Source organism: Schistocerca serialis, chromosome 1 (assembly GCF_023864345.2).
Source record: "Schistocerca serialis cubense isolate TAMUIC-IGC-003099 chromosome 1, iqSchSeri2.2, whole genome shotgun sequence".
Lineage (NCBI taxonomy): Eukaryota > Metazoa > Arthropoda > Insecta > Orthoptera > Acrididae > Schistocerca > Schistocerca serialis.
Genome location: NC_064638.1, coordinates 1,001,797,200 through 1,001,819,411, shown reverse-complemented (window position 1 = coordinate 1,001,819,411; position 22,212 = coordinate 1,001,797,200).

The window sequence follows — 22,212 nt, the reverse complement described above, 5'->3', positions numbered from 1 at the left end:
TTTACCAGATCTCGCCCTGTATTGTACCCATGATCTCTGCCAATACAGTTACCTAGCCCACCCACTATAGAGTGTCTTCCTTGATACGTTCTCAGCAAAGTGATCCTAAGTCCTCTGTCATCTGTTCCAGACCAGGAGTAGTTTAAAAATACTTGTGATCTGGTTTTATGATCCTAGTTTATCCTGCAAAAGTTGGCGAACACCTCTAGCGTGAGGGCTACCTAACAGTAAAACTTTTTTTTTCTCCTTACAGACTTCCCTACGTTCTTATTTTTCAATTTACCGCTGAAATTCGTTGTGCCCTCTCTGCACATACATCTGCCTGAGTGTCATCAGTTTCTAGTTGAACCAACATGTCAAACTTATTTTCACATTCACAGCTAAGTTGTCAGATGAAGTTCTAAGCCTGCTTTTTCTTTGCCCGTTGACACTTCCCATTTCTCTTCACATTACTCTGTCCTTAACTTGCCCAGACCTTTCCTAGCCTTGGCTAATTCTGCCTGAAAGGTAGCAATTTTCGGCTCCTGTTCCACTATCTTTGTCTCCCTGCTACATATCCCACAAAAACACCAAGAGCCTCGTTTAGTTACCCAGTTTCCACGCCAATGTAGTCACACCAGTTGAAGAAACTACAGGACTCATCATACCCAAACTCCGGAACTAACAATTGTATGGCACGTCAGACACTTTTTACTCGTGGTAAAAATAATACTTTAGTAAGAATAAGTCAGTTAAAAGACCGGAAAATAAAAAAAACAACCACATTTACAAATACTAGACCTAGACGCAACTGCGTGTAAACAAACCACTAGTGCAACATCTTAAAAATTTACAATACTTCCGGAAAACAGTAAGGGATATGCTGTGCTTAAATTGTTGGATAAAAAAAATTAAATAAGATTCTCGAAGCTTATTTGCAACAAAACGCAAACCAGAGTCATGTAATCCACCTTCGATCTCTTCGCGGTTTTTTGGAATAATTCGTGAACATAAGTGAAACCTTTATCAGTAAGCTCAAAGAAACACACTAATACCCGTGTTTACTGAGTAATCTGTACAAAATTATCTGTTATTCCAATCTAAATGATTTATCTTTACGAGCGCACAAATTCGCTAGTCTCGCCAGCCATGGGAATGCCAACGATTTAGTGAGCTAGCAGGCGTACTCTGTAACAGAGACTTCATATCACGTTATCCAGGAGCTATTTGGAGGTGGCTTTAGATAAAAGCGGCGTACTTGGTGAGGTTTAATTGAGCCAAGGTTCCATTGGTGTCTGTGGCAACTTGAAATGAGGTTTTCCTGTGCTTCTTTTCACTAATTGAATTCCACGGCATCTTTGTTTTGTTGTTTTTGAGATTGTCGGTGGGAGTTGCTAGGAGCCAAAGGGAGAAATGTACATTGGTGGTTTACATTTTCTAGTTCAGGGGTCAGATCTCGGAATCTTTTCCAAATTAATTAGACGGTACAGACCACTTATTACCAGTGATGAAGTAGTGACATTTTAAACCCTGTATCCCGGGTCAAACGAGTAGTTTTATTTAGCAACGTAGCAGTGCAGAGGATTAATGCAGGTTCGCCAACAAACATTTCCAAGTAAGTGTGTGGAGCAATACGTCGTGTAATTTTCAGTAACTTTTCAAAATTTCCATGAAGCTCCGGATATTACTGTGTTACCAAGCCATTTTCACTTTTTTAGAAAAAACAGCAGGAAAAGAGTATGGCGGTTACGAGACATTTAACATCAGGTCAAAACTACAATTTCATTAATCTAGATACGAAAACTTCTTTTTTAGCTTTAGGCAGTTTCAGATCTGTCACCAGATGATCCGACTCTTTTTTCCTGTTATCCCTTTATTACATGGAAAATGAAGATCTTTTAGTGTACTCGCCTCTGAATGTAAGGGCAGTATCTTGAAAACTGGAGCTAATATTTGTCGTTTTCGAGATCATTGTGGTAAATTTATTAGGCAACAAATGTTTATTCATGTTAATGTTTAACTGTTGGCTAGTATTTCAAAGCTGGCCTATGGTACAAATATGATGTTGCTGTTGCGCCTTCAGTCTGCAGACTGGTTTGATGCAGCCTGTCTGTCACGTGGAACTCTCTTCATTCCGTAAAAGCTACCACAACCTACATCCATTTGGACATGCATACTGTACTCATCCTTAAAATTTTTACTCCCCAATAGTTATCTACCACACTGAAAATTCATTGATGCCTCAGAACGTGCCCTGTCAACCGCTCTTTTCTTTTACTAACGTTGTGCATTAATTTCGGTTGTTCCGAATTAGATTCAGTACTGTAGGGAAGCAGCCTACTCACGCCTTATAAAATTCTTATCAGTCTTTCCATTGTGTGCCAGCCTAGTCTGCTGTAACTAGCTCTGACGTCATAAATGTTGCGCAATACTTTAAAAATCAAGTAAATTACCTGAAACGTTTCTAGCATGTCAGGAGTAATACTAAATCAATATGTGTTGAATATCAGTTCAATAACTTTAACCATTTTCGAAATTTGGACGTTTTTCTGTAAAAATCATTGGCGCAACAGAAAAGAGCTAGAGACTTAAAAATTTATATTTAGATTCCTTTTTCATAATGATTTAGTACAAACAGTAATCTGGATACCACAAATTAAAATTTTTGTTGAAATTCATGATTTTCTGGTTTTTGTCTTAGAAATTAAGGAAGCAAAATAGATTAAGTAAACGAATAAATAAGGCTAGGATGTTTAAATTTAAGTATAAGGGAGATCCGCTATAATCATAAAGATGTGAGAAGTTTCAATTGAATAACTATAAAACTATAGCGATAGCGTATCTCCGAAGGGCAAGTTCAGAGCTCGTCTACTGCGTGTAGTGTAATTAAATTAATTCTCTCGCCCAAAATATTTGACTTAGCCACGTCAGACTTTTATTATGATTACTTACCTGTGTGCTGAATGCACATTTAAATTAAGAGCTTCATCGGCCATCAGAAAAGGAAGCGATGATTTATTCAATAACTTAAAGTGGTGCATTACTAGCCCAGTGGCTAGTTGGGAGAGCCGATTTGATCAGGCGTTCCCTTAGCCGTCCGCACTGCGGCTTTATATATAAGAACGCTACGCGAGAGAAGAAGGCCCCAGTTCTCTCCAGATGCTGATTAGCAGACCATCTGTGCAGGGAGTCGCGTCGCGTCGGTATCATTGCTATAAACAGCCTCGGATGCCGTAATAAGTTACTCGGGATACGCGTAACCATGAAATCGTTTTCGAGTGAAGTGTTAATTCTGGGATGACTTTAATGATCTATCTTCAGTTTGCGTATCTCGTCTTTTCACGTGCCGTCGCGGGACAGACATTCTACCATTATTTAGCGTGGCGTTTGATGAACATTATCATCAAATTATGGCAAGCATTCACTTAAACCTTTAATTTGAACAGTTATAGTGACATCAGCGCATTAGACTCTGAACTGCTCTGTTAGTTGGATTGTGTGGATTCTTTTTGGTCTGTGACTTTCAGAATATAGTGAACATTTTTAGAGAATCGTTTTTGATTATGAATCCCAGACAATCTCCTAATTCCTCAGAGCTATAAGCTGTAGCTATAAGTGGATTTCTCAGATAAAGTGGGCACTACGAATTCTAATTACAGGCTTCACGTTTTGCTAATCACTTTCTGGTTGCCAATATCGTAGTTAGAGAGCCAGTGTTGAGAACGGCAAAAGACAGCATAAATAATAGGATCATTTAAACAACCAAATAATTCCAGCCGCCGCCCCACATATGATTAATCGGCCGGGAAATGCATCTTTTCTACATTACATTCTACATTTTAAATATAACGCCAATAATTGGCACCAGCCGCCCCACAATTGGTGCATCGGCCGGGAAATGCATCTTCTCTACAAAACATTCTACATTTTAAACAACAAAAATTAATTCCACCCGCCGCCCCACAGTACCTACTTTTTCAGTTAGCTGATGTACCCATCTTCTGCATCTTTCAATAGCAACAGGTTTCAAAAGGTTCTGATTTCTTTTTGTCTGGGGGACTTGGCGGCCACGCAACACTCCCGCACCAAGCTTCAGATACACCGACGGGAGTCACGCATACTTGTGTCTCATCCAGTGACGAAACTGATTTTATAATACAGTATTTGGTATTTTCATTGCGAGAGAGAAACATTTTTTGGTTGATTTGATGAAGACTTCATAATGAAGTAATAATTAATTTTCTTTCCTTTAATTATGTAGAGCTGCTGTCTACACACCCTTATAACAATTAAGTGTCCAACACAGAACTTTCCAACTCTTCTTAATCAGGTAACACTAACGACAATTGAGGAAAGGTTAACTCAGTTAATGCGACCTTTTGTAATCTACGATGAATATATATACTCTGTAATAATTCTGTGGACATGATCCTGTTTGCAGAACAACATTAAACTTTTTTCAGAGTGTAATTTCTTTGCATTTCTTGATTATAATGAAGAATAGTTTTGTAATGTGACTTTTCTTAATTTGTCATTACGCCTTCGGAATGTTTTTCATTAATTAGGGAAAGTTTCACAACTGGAATTTAAAATGCAGACACATTATATGGACTAATTGCACACGGAGTTCATCTGTATTTAGCTTACCGCCCAGTAAATGAGACGCACCTTTTCAGTAACATTCAATAGTTACAGCAGTTTCTAGAGTGTAGTTGCCCGAGTGTTGCTCATTGCCACAGGTAAACCAAAAGAGAAAAGGAATAAATTAAATTTCAGATTTTAAGGGACTTCACTTCCAAGGACCAGAAATCAGTTAAGGGTTTGTCAAATTTCATATCAGAGAAGTAAAGAACTATGAGAGTTGACTGGAAGGGAAATTAGGTAGATTCTGGTTTTCTTTGTTAGGTGCTTCAGTAGACTTTCTTGGAAATCACGCAGTCAGATTAACTTATGTTTCCATTCATAGTTACCAATAGACTCAACTTCTCAAATAGCGTTTCGGGCAATCCAAGCAAAGAAATTACCAATGCAAAATCAATAAATAGCACTATCAGTAAAACCAATAATTCTTTTATAAGGAAAATATCACATTTCCTAATCTAAGTCCCTCAGGATCACCTGATTTATTATCTGACAACATCGCACAAACCTTTGTATGACCTTAGTTGTTGTTCATCTCATAACCTCTTTTCAACACACCATTTATCCATCCAATAGCTCCTCCAAGTCCTTTGCTCTCAGTGACCCAATCGAAGTGTCACCGCTAACCTCAGAGCTCTTAATCCTTCTTCCTGAACTTTAACTCTTCTTCCACATTTCACTCAACAACGCTGGAGATAGGCTTAATCCTATACAGGAACCAGACATGTAAGGGAACCAGTGGTTGAGAAGGCAGTGACACAGGCTTTAATCCTGTCTCATTCCATTCTCAACCACTGGTTTCCTTTCATGTCTGTTTCCTGTATAAGCTATAACTACACTACTGGCTAAAATTGCTACAAATATATTGTACTAGAACTGACATGTGATTACATATTCACGCAATTTGGGTGCATAGATCCTGAGAAATCAGTACCCAGAACAACCACCTCTGGCCGTAATAACGGCCTCGATACGCCTGGGCATTGAGTCAAACAGAGCTTCGATGGCGTATACGGGTACAGCTGTCCATGCAGCTTCAACACGATACCACAGTTCATCAAGAGTACTGACTGGCGTATTGCGACGAGCCAGTTGCCCGGCTACCATTGACCAGACGTTTTCAGTTGATGAGAGATCTGCTGAATGTGCTGGCCAGGGCAGCAGTCGAACATTTTCTATATCCAGAAACGCCCGTACAGGACCTGCAACATGCGGTCGGGTATTATCCTGCTGAAATGTAGGATTTCACAGGGATCGAATGAAGGGTAGAGCCACGGGTCGTAACACATCTGAAGTGTAACGTCCATTGTTCAAAGTGCCGTCAGTGTGAACAAGAGGTGACCGAGACGTGTAACCAATGGCACCCCATACCATCACGCCGGGTGATAAGCTAGTATGGCGAAGACAAATACACGCTTCCAATGTGCGTTCACCGCGATGTCGCCAAACACGGATGCAACCATCATGATGCTGTGAACAGAACCTGGATTCATCCGAAAAAATGACGTTTTGACATTCCTGCACCCAGGTTCGTCGTCGAGTACACCATCGAAGGCGCTGCTGTCTGTGATGCAGCGTCAAAGGTAACCGCAGCCACGGTCTCCGAGCTGATAGTCCATGCTGCTGCAAACGTTGTCGATCTGTTCGTGCAGATGGTTGTTCTCTTGCAGACGTCCCATCTGTTGACTCAGGAATCGAGACGTGGCTGCACGATCCGTTACAGCCACGCGGATAAGATGCCTGTCATCTCGACTGCTAGTGATACGAGGCTGCTGGGATCCAGCACGGCGTTCCGTATTACCCCCCTGAACCCACCGATTTCATATTCTGCTAACAGTCATTGGATCTCGACCAACGAGAGCAGAAATGTCGCGATACGATAAACCGCAATCGCGATAGGCTACAATCCGACCTTTACCAAAGTCGGAAACGTGATGGTACGCATTTCTCCTCCTTACACGAGGCAGCACAACAACGTTTCACCAGGCAACGCCGGCCAACTGCTGTTTGTGTATGAGAAATCGGTTGGAAACTTTCCTCATGTGAACACGTTGTAGGTGTCGCCACCGGCGCCAACCTTGTGTGAATGCTCTGAAAAGCTAATCATTTGCATATCACAGCATCTTCTTCCTGTCGGTTAAATTTCGCGTCTTTAGCACGTCATCTTCGTGGTGCAGCAATTTTAATGGCCAGTAGTGTAAAGTACGTCACGTATCACTGGAAACCAAACCGATTTTCCGCTGAGTCGACTTCCACCAGTTTTTCCATTCTTCTACGAGTAAGTTAACGCAAGACGGCGCAGTAGATGAGCAGTGCCAGCTTGTAAGCTGCGTGTACGGTTGACAGCGCACCGCCGGCACCTGGCGATAAGCTGTCCGTCCGGCGTGCAGGTGGAGGAGGCGGAGGGGCGGCGAGGCGAGGCTTTCCCCCGGGGCGGGCGATCGGAAGCGCCGCCTGGAGAGTTGCACAATGACCGCCGCAATTAGCCGCGCCATTAAGGGCCGGCCCCCGGAGGCTGGGCCGCGCTCTCCTCCCACCTGCCGCCGTCTCCGCGAATTTACCGGCGCCGCCCACCGCACTCCCGAGAAGTAACCACCCCGCTATGTTCATTCTGAGAAGCGTATCTGTGCGTGGTAAACAACCAAGTCTGTATTCGGCGAGTCCACTTTTGGTAGAAATAATACTGATCCATTCATACGCTCATTTTTTGCTTGTTTTGAGTTACCAGTCTTCTGAGCGGAGTGATGTGGCCCGCCGCCAGTTCCTCTCCTGTGCTGACCTCTTCCTCTCAGAGTAGCTCTTGCAACCTACGTCCTCAATAGTTTTCTGAATGCATTCCAATCTCTTTCCTTGCATTACAGTATTTACCCTCTATAGCTACCTCTTGTACCATGGAAGATATTCACTAGTGTCTTAATTAATGTCCTATCATCCTTCCCTCCTTCTTGTCATTCCTTTATTCGCCGATTATCCGGAGAAGCTCCTCATTTCTCACTTTATCAGTCCACCTAATTTTCAACCTCTTTCTATAACACCACATCTCAAATGCTGCTGTTCTGTTCCGGTTTTCCCACAGTCTATGTCTCACTGCCATACGATGCTGTGATCCAAACGTATATTATTAGAAACTTTCTTCTTCAAATTGAGATGAATGTTTGTTCCTAGCAGACTTCTCCTGGCCCAGAATCCCCTTTTCGCTAGTGCTTGTGTGTTTTTTGCGTCTTCCTTGCTCCGTCCGACACGAATTATTTTGCTGCCTAGGTAGCAGAATTCCTTAACTGCATCTACTACGTGATCGTCTACTGTAATGTTAAATTCTCGGTGTTTCCATTTCTGATAATTCTCATTACTTTCGTATTTATTCGATTTACTCTCAGTCAATATTCTGCGCTGTTCGTTTTGTACAAGAGGTCCTGTAATTCTTCTTCACTTTCACTGAGAACAGCCAAGTCATCAGCGAATCTTAGCATTGATAACCTTTCATCTTGAATTTTAATCCCAGTTTTGAAACTTTCCTTTATTTCCGTCACTGCTCCTTCGACATACAGATTGAACAGCAGAGCCAAAAGATTACATCCCTCTCTTACACCCTTTTAAATCTACATCTACATCCACACGATTACCATGCAATTGACAATCAAGTCCCTTGATGTTCCACACTTATTATTATTACTTCTTCATTCTTGTAAATACTGCATATTACCCGTCTTTCTCTATGGCATACCCCTATTTTTCTCAGAATTTCAAACATCTTGCACCATTTAAAATTATCGAACGCGTTTCCTGGGTTGACAGATCCTATGAACATTCCTTGACTTTCCTTCAGCCTTGCTCCCATTATCAACGACAACAGCAAAACTGCCTCTCTGATGCCTTTATCTTTCATAAAGCCAAACTCATCGTCATCAGACAGATCCTGATTTTGCCCCCATTCTTCAGTGTACTATCAGTAATTTGGTTGCATGAAATTCTAAGCTGATTGTACGATGATTCTCGCTCTTGTCAGCTCCTGCAATGTTGGGAAATGTGTGAATGATGCGAAAGTCTGATGGTGTAATGATACTCACAGCACCGCGGTTCCGGACTGAAGCGCCTAGAACCGCTCGGCTACAGCGGCCGGCAGTACATCCTCAGTAAAAAAATAAACTTGTAATGTCCTTATTTATGCTGCATTTTTCATGTCACCCGCTGTCTATGGCCCTTAAAAATTATATTGATTCATAGAAGGAATCTGTAGTTGGTATAAAAACACAGTAGATAATGAAGTTTTGTATATTAACCATATGGCAAAGTACTCTCCCTCTAATATGCAGTTATTTGCCAAAATCTCATTTCAGTGTTGTAACGTTGTTGCTTTAATTTGCTATGAAAGCGGTGCTGATAGACAATAAAAGCGGGTTAAAAGCTGTGAGCTGTCTGGGGAAGTTAAACTTGCATTACTGCGCAACTGTTTCACCAGCTTACCAAATTCCCGACCAGACTAACATTAATTATAATCTTTTAATAGTCATACGACAACCGGTGATATATATATATATAAAAGAGAGTTCAAATAAAAAGAAATAAATCAGTTTGTATTTGGAAATTTATCTTAACATTGATCATTGAAATTTCAGCAAATTAAACTTGAGAGGTAACTAAGCTGGTGCCTTATTTAGGATTGTGATAATGTGAGTTTGTAATCTTACGGAATACATCAAATATGGAGCCAAGATTGGCAGACTGCATACAACACTGCATTCATAAAATAACACACGAAGAACGTTGAAACATATGCAAGAGGAAATTAACCACAACCAACAGATTCAATTTTCATCCAAAGAAGTTACGTTCGTAGCGCAATCCTGTCCGTCATGTAATTACCACACACTGGTATACTAAATTCATACTAACTCTCTGTGAAATCTTCCCGAAAAGAATAGCTGAGGGCTACTTTGATGCTTACACCACATGCTTCACGTGGTCAACTTGGTTTACACAAAGAGTGTAACTCCACAATAATTTTGATAATTAAAATAAATTAGATCGAAAAGCAATTTACAAAAGAAAAACCTCGAACTGGTTACTATCGTCTTACTATTAACCTGATGGGTCAAACAATTGTATAAGCACGTGGTACTGGTCTCACAAAGTACACCCCACGTGGGTTGAACATAAAGAAAAGTTGCTATATTGAAAAATATTGTCAAGACGAGACGTTATAATCTCACGCACATTCGCATTTAAGATTGTTGATCTTAGTTAGAGTTACTGATCAACACGTGGTTCCACTTTACTCATAAAGTAGTGACAAAGCAACTGCCGGAAGATATTCTGGACTGTGCGTTGCAATTTAAGATAACATTAGATATTTTAGAGCTAAACCTGAAATAAAGGTGATTAAATTTTCGGTTGGGCTGAACTTAAGAAATCCATTGTCCCACGCGCTTAGCCGGAGATCTTACCACTTCAGACGCTCGCCGCGGACAGACTGACCCGCGCTCCTACCGAGCGTGCTTCCCAAATACAAACGGAAGTGACCAGAGAGGCAGCTTCCTATACCAACATGACAAGGGACGGACGGGACCATACTAAGCATAGAAACCTCTCTGCTTTTAGAAAGCGTAGCTACCTGTTCCGACATTGGTCCTACTGTTCTCTAGCAGACAGGCTTGTCTGCTACCCTCAAGATGCAACCAGAAATACATTTGCTCATTCATCCTCTCACACAGAAGGGAAGGGGGATGACAGTATCTTATCATATACAGTATATAAAAGAAAGCGGATGTATGTTCCGTATGAGACTGTGTGACATGAATTACATATAAACTGTGTTTTAAAGTGTAGTAGTGTGACAGATCGTTCTTGTTTATGTGTAAAAGTAGCACGTTTCACTGCTCAGTCTCCTCCCAGATAGTCAGAAGCACCATAGTAAATTTAGAAGAGGAATTTATGCCGTAAATGACAACATATTTAAGAAATTAACATGAAAGGAATCCAACAGAGACCTTTCAGTATCTCAAAACATTTATGAAATATGACAAATGTTATAGATATTTCATTTTTGCTTTATCACTGATGCAGTCGATCGAAAATGAACGTACTGCATACACTGTGTGATCTAAAGTATCCGGACACCTGGCTGAAAATGACTTACAAATTCGTGGCGCCCTCCTTCAGTAATGCTGGAATTCATTATGGTGTTGGCCCACCCTCAGCCTTGATGACAGCTTCCACTCTCGCAGACATAAGTTCAATCAGGTGCTGGAAGGTTTCTTGGGGAATGGCAGCCCTTTCTTCACGGAGTGCTGCACTGAGGAGAGGTATCGATGTCGGTCGGTGAGGCCTGACACGAAGTCGGAGTTGCAAAACATCCCAAAGGTGTTCTATAGGATTCAGGTCAACACTCTACGCAGGCCAGTCCATTAAAGGGATGTTACTGTCGTGTAACCAGTCCGCCAAAGGCCGTGCTTATGAACAGGTGCTCTATCGTGTTCAACGATGCAATCGCCATCCCCGAATTGCTCTTCAATAGCGAGAAGGAAGAAGGTGCTTAAAACATCAGTGGAGGGCTGTGCTGTGATAGTGCCTTGCAAAACAAGAAGGGGTGCAAGCCCCCTCCATGAAAAACACGACCACGTCATAACACCACCGCCTCCGATTTTTACTGTTGGCACTACACACGCTGGCAGATGACGTTCACCGGGGATTCGCCATACCCACAGCCTGCCATCGGACCGCCACACTATGTTCTGCGATTGGCCACTCCACACAACGTTTTTCCACTGTTCCATCGTCCAATGATTATGCTCCTTACACCAAGCGAGTCGTCGTTTGGCATTTACCGGCGTGATGTGTGGCTTATGAGCAGCCGCTAGACCATGAAATCCAAGTTTTCTCACCTCCCGCCTAACTCTCATAGTATTTGCAGTGGATCCTGATGCAGTTTGGAATTTCTGTGTGATGGTCTGGATAGATGTCTGCCTACTACACATTACGACGCTCTCCAACTGTCGGCGGTCTCTGTCAGTCAACAGACGAGGTCGGCCTGTACGCTTTTCTGCCGTACGTGTCCCTTCACGTTTCCACTTCACTATCACATTGGAAACAGTGGACCTAGGGAGTTGAGTAGTGTGGAAATCTCGCGTACAGACGTATGATACAAGTGACACCCAATCACCTGATCAAGTTCGAAGTCCGTGAGTTCTGCGGAGTGCCCCATTCTGCTCTCTCACGATGTCTAATGATGAAACGTCCCCTTAGAAAAATTATTGAATTTCTGTGCTGGTAAACCCCTTAAGTTATTTGATTTTCAAACAGCTGAGCAGAACTGGACGTACCCAGACATTTCGCTCTTTACTTATTCTGATCAACACTAAACTGACACACAAAATTTTTTAGCGCAACGTAATCTGACTTTCAAAAATCCCTACAAAAGAATGGCCCTGACTAACAATAACCTATACCTTTCATGAATCACTTACCTCACAAAAACCTTCGTTACTCGAACTACTGCAATACAGCAAGCGCCACGACTGCCAGCTAAATAAAAGATTCTAACTACTGAAGGGACTAATTACTGATAGACATAGCTAGCAAATGAAAGATTTTGATAAAGAACAAACAATGTATTTACATTAATAGTGTTCAAAAGTCTTTATATATATATATATATATATATATGTGTGTGTGTGGTTCATGGTGTGGGTTCCTGTAGTCATGTCCTAGTTCATGAACCACGGGCAACGTATGAGTGGCCAAGTAAGTGGTCCCGACAGTCGGGATACCAGTTACTTTGGAATAAGGCTGGGCATCATATATATATATATATATATATATATATATATATATATATATATATATGTGGTTCATGGTGTGGGTTCCTGTAGTCATGTCCTAGTTCATGAACCACGGGCAACGTATGAGTGGCCAAGTAAGTGGTCCCGACAGTCGGGATACCAGTTACTTTGGAATAAGGCTGGGCATCTCGGACATATTCTGAGTCGTGGTCACCTTTGTGCTCATACGGCAAAGACTACCAAATCCACCGGTTAGTCCCTCAGCCGTTAGGGGTAAAACCCAATGGGACTCGGGGCAAGTAAGGCTAGCAACCTGCTTCCCTTGGTACTTTAAATATGATGCTGGCAACAATCAGAGCAAAATGCCTCGGACCTTTGGAGGTGACGGAGTCCCACCTCTAACTGACAAACCAGGGACTCTAAAGATACGACTTGGCAAACAAATGGTAATGAGATGGGGAGCTATTAATACTCTGGGAAGAAGGTAGAGCTGGCAGAGGCTGCAAGTAAGATGGGGCTGGACGTTTTAGCTGTTAGTGACATTCGGGTAAGGGGTGAGAAAGAAGAGGAAGTGGGAGAATACAAGGTCTACCTGTGAGGAGTCAAAGCAGGAATAGCACAATGGGATGTAGGGCTTTACATCAGGAAAGAAATGGAACCCAGCGTAGTTGCAATAAGGTATGTAAACGAACGACTGATGTGGATAGATTTGACAGTGTCTAGCAAGAAAATTAGGATTGTGTCAGTATATTCGCATTGTGAAGGGACAGATCAAGATAATATGGATAGTTTTTATGAGGCACTCAGTGATGTAGTTGTTAGAGTAAAGGACAAGGACAGTGTTCTGTTCATGGATGATTTTAACGCCAGGATTGGAAATCGAACAGAAAGGTATGAAAAGGTTATGGGTAAATTTGGAGAGGATATGGAGGCCAACAGGAACGGAAAACAACTCTTGGATTTCTGTGCCAGTATGGGCTTAGTAATCACAAACTCCTTTTTTGAACATAAGAACATTCACCGGTATACTTGGGAAGGCAGGGGAACCAGATCTGTCATTGACTATATAATAACAGATCAGGAATTCAGGAAGGCTGTGAGGGACGCACGTGTATTCAGGGGATTCTTTGATGACACTGATCATTATTTAATCTGCAGTGAAAATGGGATTATGAGGCCGAAAGTGCAGGAGGTCAGGTCCATTTGTAGGAGGATAAGAGTGGAGAAACTTCAGGATAAGGAAATCAGGCACAAGTACATAACAGCGATCTCAGAAAGGTACCAGTTAGTTGAATGTAGTCAATTACAGTCATTGGAAAACGAATGGACAAGGTACAGGGACACAGTACTAGAAGTGGCTAAAGAATGTCTTGGAACAGTAGTGTGTAAAAGTAGGATGAAGCAAACAGCTTGGTGGAATGATACAGTCAAGGCAGCCTGTAAAAGGAAAAAGAAAGCGTATCAAAAATGGCTACAAACCAGAACCCAGGTAGACAGAGAAAGTTATGTTGGAGAAAGAAACAAAGCCAAACAGATAATTGCAGCATCCAAGAAGAAATCGTGGGAAGACTTTGGAAACAGGTTGGAGACTATGGGTCAAGCTGCTGGAAAACCATTCTGGAGTGTAATTAGCAGTCTTCGAAAGGGAGGTAAGAAGGAAATGACAAGTATTTTGTACAGGTCAGGAAAACTGCTGGTGAATCCTGTGGATGCCTTGGGCAGATGGAGGGAATATTTTGAAGAGTTGCTCAATGTAGGTGAAAATGCGATCAGTAATGTTTCAGATTTCGAGGTAGAATGGGATAGGAATGATGATGGAAATAGGATCACATTTGAGGAAGTGGAAAAAATGGTCAATAGATTGCAGTGCAATAAAGCGGCTGGGGTGGATGAAATTAAGTCGGATCTCATCAAATACAGTGGAATGTCAGGTCTTAAATGGCTACACAGGATAATTGAAATGGCCTGGGAGTCGGGACAGGTTCCATCAGACTGGACAAAAGCAGTAATCACACCAATCTTTAAACATGGAAACAGAAAAGATTGTAACAACTATAGAGGTATCTCTTTAATCAGCGTTGTGGGTAAAATCTTCTCAGGTATTGTTGAAAGGAAAGTGCGAGTATTAGTTGAGGACCAATTGGATGAAAATCAGTGTGGGTTTAGGCCTCTTAGAGGTTGTCAGGACCAGATCTTTAGCTTACGGCAAATAATGGAGAAGTGTTATGAGTGGAACAGGGAATTGCATCTATGCTTTATAGATCTAGAAAAGGCATATGACCGGGTTCCTAGGAGGAAGTTATTGTCTGTTCTACAAGATTATGGAATAGGAGGCAAACTTTTGCAAGCAATTAAAGGTCTTTACATGGATAGTCAGGCAGCAGTTAGAGTTGACGGTAAATTGAGTTCATGGTTCAGAGTAGTTTCAGGGGTAAGACAAGGCTGCAACCTGTCTCCACTGTTGTTCATATTATTTATGAATCATATGTTGAAAACAATAGACTGGCTGGGTGAGATTAAGATATGTGAACACAAAACAAGCAGTCTTGCATATGCGGATGACTTAGTTGTGATGGCAGATTCGATTGAAAGTTTGCAAAGTAATATTTCAGAGCTAGATCAGAAATGTAAGGACTATGGTATGAAGATTAGCATCTCCAAAACGAAAGTAATGTCAGTGGGAAAGAAATATAAACGGATTGAGTGCCAAATAGGAGGAACAAAGTTAGAACAGGTGGACAGTTTCAAGTACTTAGGATGCATATTCTCACAGGATGGCAACATAGTGAAAGAACTGGAAGCGAGGTGAAGCAAAGCTAATGCAGTGAGTGCTCAGCTACGATCTACTCTCTTCTGCAAGAAGGAAGTCAGTACCAAGACTAAGTTATCTGTGCACCGTTCAATCTTTCGACCAACTTTGTTGTATGGAAGCGAAAGCTGGGTGGATTCAGGTTACCTTATCAACAAGGTTGAGGTTACGGATATGAAAGTAGCTAGGATGATTGCAGGTACTAGTAGATGGGAACAATGGCAGGAGGGTGTCCACAATGAGGAAATCAAAGAAAAACTGGGAATTAACTGTATAGATGTAGCAGTCAGGGCGAACAGGCTTAGATGGTGGGGTCATGTTACACGCATGGGAGAAGCAAGGTTACCCAAGAGACTCATGGATTCAGCAGTAGAGGGTAGGAGGAGTCGGGGCAGACCGAGGAGAAGGTACCTGGATTCGGTTAAGAATGATTTTGAAGTAATAGGTTTAACATCAGAAGAGGCACCAATGTTAGCACTGAATAGGGGATCATGGAGGAACTGTATAAGGGGGGCTATGCTCCAAACTGAACGCTGAAAGGCATAATCAGTCTTAAATGATGATGATGATGATGATATATATATATATATATATATATATATATATATATATATATATATATATATCAGTTCATGACATCCAGTCTTACAAATTTACTGTCTCTGATGGACACACGTCCACATCATCCGCTCTCAAAACTCCGCCATCTCTCTCCCCATATCCACCACTGCTGGCGGCTCACCTTTAACTGCGCAGCGCTACGCGCTGTTAACAGCCAACTGCCCAACACTACAATAGCAAATTCCAGCAATTCAAACCAGCCACAAACTGCACAAAGGACAGTCAGTGATTTTCATATAGAGCGCTACGTGGCGCTACCAACATAAAAACCTAATCAGCCTACTTACGTAGCCCCCATGCTCCCCACAAAAAATTTTACAAATTGTTTTGGACAGTGGCCAATACAGAATTTAAAAATTTTTTCATAATTACAATAACAAAGAAATCAAATGCACACACTTATTGATACAATGTTGGTCAAAAGCTAAAATTTTCTCACAGTCCATAAAGACAGTCCTGATCATTCATCACAGTATTAATTACAATTTTATGCACAAAGTTTGAGCAGTAAAAGAAAATGCACACGGAAGTAGTGGATTTCCATGCAGTCTTGAAGAAGTAGTGTTGTCCTTCCAACAGAAAGATAATGCTGACTCTTGACATGCAGACGGGTAATGGTCCATAACAGAGCAAACCCTCAGCAGAGTCAGTCGAAGTTTTGAAGAATATTGGTAGGTAGGTCATCACAGAGCAGACCCACTGTAGTCCTGGTAGAGATTATGGTATTGGTGGATCATCAAAGGTGCAGACCCACTGCAGTCCTTGTACAGACGGCCATCAGCCGTCTGTTGCGACTGTGCAGGTGCACAATCACCATCGAAGAGTCTTGTACTTACCGGATTTCTCTTTTGTGTTGCGTATTAATTTGAATTTCCTAATTTGTTCGTATTCTTCTGTTTCATTGAAGGCTACGGGTCTTGTGTCATTCAGATCATCATCTACCTTTATAGATAAGTTAGTGAACTGATCCGAAAGTTCGGCTACTTTCTCCGATAGTGAACTGATTTCCTCAGTGTGTTTTTCTGAACCAAGTTTCAAAGTGTCCATCTGTGTTGAAATCGTATCTACTGTCTCCTTTAAGTTTTCCTGAGTTTTTGCAAGTTGCGTAACCGAATCAATAGATGCAATTGAGTCAATTTTTGCTTGCAAGGTGTCGTGATTTTCATGAATAATAGTTTGCAGTTCTTTTATGACTGCTTCGTGATTCTGTAATGCATTTTCATGACGCGAAAAAATAGGTTAAAAATGCTCACAAATTTGTGTTTTTACGTCATTACAGACTTTTTGACATTTAGATTCGATTTTAAGTAACTGAGCAGTTAAACCTTCACGTGTTTGTTCAAGCGTGGTGTCTAACTCTTGAAGCTATGAAACGTCCCCTTAGAAAAATTATTGAATTTCTGTGCTGGTAAACCCCTTACGTTATTTGATTTTCAAACAGCTGAGCAGAACTGAACGTACTCAGACATTTCGCTCTTTACTTATTCTGATCAACACTAAACTGACACACAATATTTTTTAGCGCAACGTAATCTGACTTTCAAAAATCCCTACAAAAGAATGGCCCTGACTAACAATAACCTATACCTCTCATGAATCACTTACAAAAATCTTTGTTACTCGAACTACTGCAATACAGCAAGCGCCACGACTGCCAGCTAAATAAAAGGTTCTAACTATTGAAGGGACTAACTACTGATAGGCATAGTTAGCAAATGAAAGATTTTGATAAAGAACAAACAATGTATTTACCTTAATAGTGTTCAAAAGTCATAATATATATATATCAGTTCATGACATCCAGTCTTACAAATTTACTGTCTCTGATGGACACAAGTCCACATCATCCGCTCTCAAAACTCCGCCATCTCTCTCCCCATATCCACCACTGCTGGCGGCTCACCTTTAACTGCGCAACGCTACGCGCAGTTCACATCCAACTGCCCAACACTACAATAGCGAATATTTTAACAATGTCAACCAGCCACAGACTGCACACAGCACAGTCAGTGATTTTCATATAGAGCGCTACGTGGCGTTACCAACATAAAAATCTAAACAGCCTACTTACAATGACTACTGAGGTCACTGGTGCGGAGTAGGTGGCAGCACAATGAACCTAATGTGAAAAACGAATATTTTGGGGGGTGTCCGGATACTTTTGATCACATAGTGCACAATCAATGTACTCTAGATTCGTGACAGATAAAGACCTCATTCAGGTCTCAAGAAAAATACAATATGTTAGCTACATTTCATTTGCAGCAACATACTATGTGATATGCACCAAACACAAAATCATACGATCCCTATTTTTCATTGCAAACTTTTTCGAATTTCGCACAGTGTTTTATTTAAATGGAAGTATCATAACAACTATGATCATTAACGAAATGATGGGCGCATCGTCATAAAGCTGACATATAAAGCTATTAATAACGTAAAAATTAATTTTGTTTACCTAATAGTTTCTGTAAAATCGCTTGAGAAAGACTATAGGACATGCGCCTCCATTCTCTCATTGCAACGCAAACAATATTGGCCTCCCCTTCTGAACAAACGAATGAATGGGCCCAGTGCTGTGGACAGAGACTGGTCACTGCGCATCAGCCATCGCACCTTTCACAGATAGTACAGAGTTTTGCATCTATGTGGCTCTTAACGCCTCTGTGGGCCCAGTGCTGTGGAGACAGTACAGAGTTCTGCATCTGTGTGGCTCTTAACGCCTCTGTGGGCCCAGTGCTGTGGACAGAGACTGGTCACTGCGCATCAGCCATCGCATCTTGCACAGACAGTACAGAGTTCTGCATCTATGTGGCTCTTAACGCCTCTGTGGGCCCAGTCTGTGGACAGAGACTGGTCACTGCGCATCAGCCATCGCATCTTGCACAGACAGTACAGAGTTCTGCATCTATGTGGCTCTTAACGCCTCTGTGGGCCCAGTGCTGTGGACAGAGACTGGTCACTGCGCATCAGCCATCGCACCTTTCACAGACAGTACAGAGTTCTGCATCTGTGTGGCTCTTAACGCCTCTATGGGCCCAGTGCTGTGGACAGAGACTGGTCACTGCGCATCAGCCATCGCACCTTTCACAGACAGTACAGAGTTCTGCATCTGTGTGGCTCTTAACGCCTCTGTGGGCCCAGTGCTGTGGACAGAGACTGGTCACTGCGCATCAGCCATCGCACCTTTCACAGACAGTACAGAGTTCTGCATCTGTGTGGCTCTTAACGCCTCTGTGGGCCCAGTGCTGTGGACAGAGACTGGTCACTGCGCATCAGCCATCGCACCTTTCACAGACAGTACAGAGTTCTGCATCTGTGTGGCTCTTAACGCCTCTATGGGCCCAGTGCTGTGGACAGAGACTGGTCACTGCGCATCAGCCATCGCACCTTTCACAGACAGTACAGAGTTCTGCATCTGTGTGGCTCTTAACGCCTCAGTGGGCCCAGTGCTGTGGACAGAGACTGGTCACTGCGCATCAGCCATCGCACCTTTCACAGACAGTACAGAGTTCTGCATCTGTGTGGCTCTTAACGCCTCTGTGGGCCCAGTGCTGTGGACAGAGACTGGTCACTGCGCATCAGCCATCGCATCTTTCACAGACAGTACAGAGTTCTGCATCTGTGTGGCTCTTAACGCCTCTGTGGGCCCAGTGCTGTGGACAGAGACTGGTCACTGCGCATCAGCCATCGCACCTTTCACAGACAGTACAGAGTTCTGCATCTGTGTGGCTCTTAACGCCTCTATGGGCCCAGTGCTGTGGACAGAGACTGGTCACTGCGCATCAGCCATCGCACCTTTCACACACAGTACAGAGTTCTGCATCTATGTGGCTCTTAACGCCTCTATGGGCCCAGTGCTGTGGACAGAGACTGGTCACTGCGCATCACCCATCGCACCTTTCACAGACAGTACAGAGTTCTGCATCTGTGTGGCTCTTAACGCCTCTGTGGGCCCAGTGCTGTGGACAGAGACTGGTCACTGCGCATCAGCCATCGCACCTTTCACAGACAGTACAGAGTTCTGCATCTATGTGGCTCTTAACGCCTCTGTGGGCCCAGTGCTGTGGACAGAGACTGGTCACTGCGCATCAGCCATCGCATCTTGCACAGACAGTAGAGAGTTCTGCATCTATGTGGCTCTTAACGCCTCTGTGGGCCCAGTGCTGTGGACAGAGACTGGTCACTGCGCATCAGCCATCGCACCTGTCACAGACAGTACAGAGTTCTGCATCTGTGTGGCTCTTAACGCCTCTGTGGGCCCAGTGCTGTGGACAGAGACTGGTCACTGCGCATCAGCCTTCACACCTTCCACAGACAGTACAGAGTTCTGCATCTGTGTGGCTCTTAACGCCTCTGTGGGCCCAGTGCTGTGGACAGAGACTGGTCACTGCGCATCAGCCATCGCACCTTTCACAGACAGTACAGAGTTCTGCATCTGTGTGGTTCTTAACGCCTCTGTGGGCCCAGTGCTGTGGACAGAGACTGGTCACTGCGCATCAGCCATCGCACCTTTCACAGACAGTACAGAGTTCTGCATCTGTGTGGCTCTTAACGCCTCTGTGGGCCCAGTGCTGTGGACAGAGACTGGTCACTGCGCATCAGCCATCGCACCTTTCACAGACAGTACAGAGTTCTGCATCTGTGTGGCTCTTAACGCCTCTGTGGGCCCAGTGCTGTGGACAGAGACTGGTCACTGCGCATCAGCCATCGCACCTTTCACAGACAGTACAGAGTTTTTCATCTATGTACCTCTTAACGCCTCTGTGAGATCCTTGTATTCGACCAGCTGCTTATTGTAGGTTGTTCATAATTATGGCCCTTGGTTACAATGATGGCTGTGGGAAAGATAAATTGCTTAGTTCTGTTCATCACTTTTATGCAAGCTCAAGTACGAGTGTGTGGCAAAACTAAGTACTTGTAAATGATAATGCCTTCGGATACAGCTGTCTCCCATTTATCACTTGATGGCCTACCAAGATTGCAGTATGTGAGGTACAACACTAGTGAAACCGCAAAGTATGTCGAGAGTTGAGGCCAAACTAGTGATAGGAAAAAGCCAGCTCTGAATTTTGGCTGCTTGGTGGGAATTAAGATGATCATATGCAGATAGAAGGTTTCAGTAAGATAATGAAGAGTCCAAGTGGAAAAAGTCTCTTAGGAAGCGTGTAAACGATCAGCATTGGGCAGTAGTGAACAGTCAGTGAGTAGTCAGTAGTAATGCAGTAAGCATAGTATTAACACAGGCGCGAGAAACTTGGATGGCAGCAGCTACTCATGAATGGGCAGTACTTCATCCTCTACTCTGGGCAACACAAAAACTGATGGATGAGTAGCAATTATACGAGTGTCTTATACATGTTTAATTGAATAGTCTTTTATTTATTTATTCACATGTCAAGTTCCGTAGGACCAAATTGAGGAGCAAATCTCCGAGGTCATGGATGGTGTCAGTACATGAAATTACAACATAAAAGTAATAACAGATAAAAATAAAATGTTTGCGAACCCGAAAAAGTCAGTCCATAAGTTTAAGTAAACGCAATCCACAATACAACAACAATCAGCTTAATTTTTCAAGTAACTCCTCGACAGAATAGAAGGAGTGACCCATGAGGAAACTCTTCAGTTTCGATTTGAAAGCGCGTAGATTACTGCTAAGATTTTTGAATTAGAGTGGTAGTTTATTCAGAATGGATGCAGCAGTATAGTGCACACCTTTCTGCACAAGAGGTAAGGAAGTCCAGTCCAAATGCAGGTTTGATTTCTGTCTAGTATTAATTGAGTGAAAGCTGCTTATTTTTCGCAATAAGCTAACATTGCGAACAAGAAATGATAATAAGGAATATATATATATATTGAGAGGCCAATGTCAAAACATACAGACTCGTGAACAGGGGTTGACAAAAGGTTCGCGAACTTACATCACTTATTGCCCGAACTGCCCGTTTCTGAGCCAAAGATATCCGTTTCGAATGGGCAGAGTTATCCCGAAACATAATACCATACGACATAAGCGGATGAAAATAAGTGAAGTAGACTAATTTTAGTGTTGAACGATCACTCACATCACATACCGTTCGAATAGTAAAAATGGCAGTATTAAGTCTTTGAACAAGATCCTGAACGTGGGCTTTCCTCGACAGTTTACTATCTATCGGAACACCTAGAAATTTGAACTGTTCAGTTTCACTAATCATATGCCCATTCTGTGAAATTAAAACGTCAGGGTTTGTTGAATTGTGTGTTAGATCTGTAAAAACTGAGTCCTACCGTAATTTAGTGTTACTTTATTTTCTACAATCCATGAACTTAGGTCACGAACTGCAGTTCATTTACATAAATAAGGAACAGCAGTGGCCCCAACACTGATCCCTGGGG